The sequence below is a fragment of the Mauremys reevesii genome, unplaced genomic scaffold (assembly GCF_016161935.1).
Source record: "Mauremys reevesii isolate NIE-2019 unplaced genomic scaffold, ASM1616193v1 Contig91, whole genome shotgun sequence".
NCBI lineage: Eukaryota > Metazoa > Chordata > Testudines > Geoemydidae > Mauremys > Mauremys reevesii.
In genome coordinates, this window is record NW_024100908.1 from 155,021 (window position 1) to 156,570 (window position 1,550).

Genomic DNA, 1,550 nt, shown 5'->3' on the forward strand with positions numbered 1-1,550 from the left:
GAACCAATCCTGTCTGTTCTGTGCACGTCCAAAATTCCTCCTGAATGACCTGCCCTGGGAGTGAGTTACCAGTGACCCAGGGCTGGGGTGGAAGGACGGTGCAGGTGTGGGGGGGAAGAGCCCAGGGCTGGGCTGGCAGGAGGTGTGTGTGTGTGTGGGGGGGAGGGGGTATTCTGGGGGCAGGGGGTGTGCGGGGGGAGGAGATCCCCAGGCTGGGGCATCAGGGGGGGTGCGGTGAGGAGCCCAGGATTGGGATGGGGGCAGATAATTTTTTTTTTGCTTTGGGTGGCAAAAAACCTAGAGCAGGCCCTGGTCACATGCCCTTGTCAAGTCATAGCATCCATTTTGTATAGGCTGTCTTTAGGATTCTCAGGGAGACTCATCTGGTGGGAGAGAAGTTTCTCTTAATGCCTATTGTTTCCTCCAATGGCTCATTGCCATGAATAGGCCCTTCCCAACCAGCTATCTAGACTGAAATCATCTTGCCTAGTGAGCCTTACCCAGGTGTAACTACATTTGAAATACAGATAAGTGGTCAATATTCATAACTGCAGACAAAAACCATACATGCATACAAATCGGATAATAATATTCAGAAAGTCATAACTTTTCCAATGACATCTTACATGATCCGTCTTGCATAAAATGTATCATAAGTATGCTATAATCATGTTATAGTAAAATCACTATGATCAATATGGGATACATTGTCACAAAAGATCAATGGTTATTCCTCCCAGTGAAATGCCTGAAGTTTCATAACAACAATAATTGGTAACAAAACTCAGTAAAGGTTGTGTCACCCAGGCTGCAGTTCTGTGGCTTATGTGGGCAAAGAGACCCTGAAACTCCCCAAACAAACTCTGTACCAGGAAAGATCCCAAAGCTGGCCTTGGATCAACAATGATAGAGAAAAAAATTATTTCAGCAGCACTGCCCACCTGTCTGTCTACATGCCACTCTGCAACCATGTGACATTCCTCTCTGGTGTTATCCTCACCGGTGATCTGCTAGGTCACTCCCATACTTGACTCTGGGAGCCTGACTGACCTTGCTTTGCTGTGAGAACCACCTCTCTTGGGCTGTTCATGCACAGCCTCTGCCATGTAAGCTGCTGCTTGGATTCTGCAACTGAATGACACTAGCCAATATCTCCAGTTCCAGACACAACCCTAGGAACCTTTGTCTTGCAATATCCAGTTATGCCCACTGGACACTGCAAGTTTATATAAGTTTGTCAATTTAACAAAGAAATTGATATGCACCAGTCTTGTTATCTCCAGGGAAGTCTCTTACACGCTTCAAACCAAACAGACCTCTTCAGGTAGAAAAAACAACACATTTATAAACTACCTATAGATGTTAAGTGATATTAAGCAAAAAGTCAGAGTGGTTACGAAAATAAAATAAAATATAGAAATGCAGTCAAAACTCTTAACCCTATTAGACTGGGCAACATCGAAATTAAGCAGTTTTTCTCACCCCACTGGATACTGCAGTCTTTAATATACAGGTTTGTTCCTTAGGACTGGGCCAGTCTCCCTGTTGGA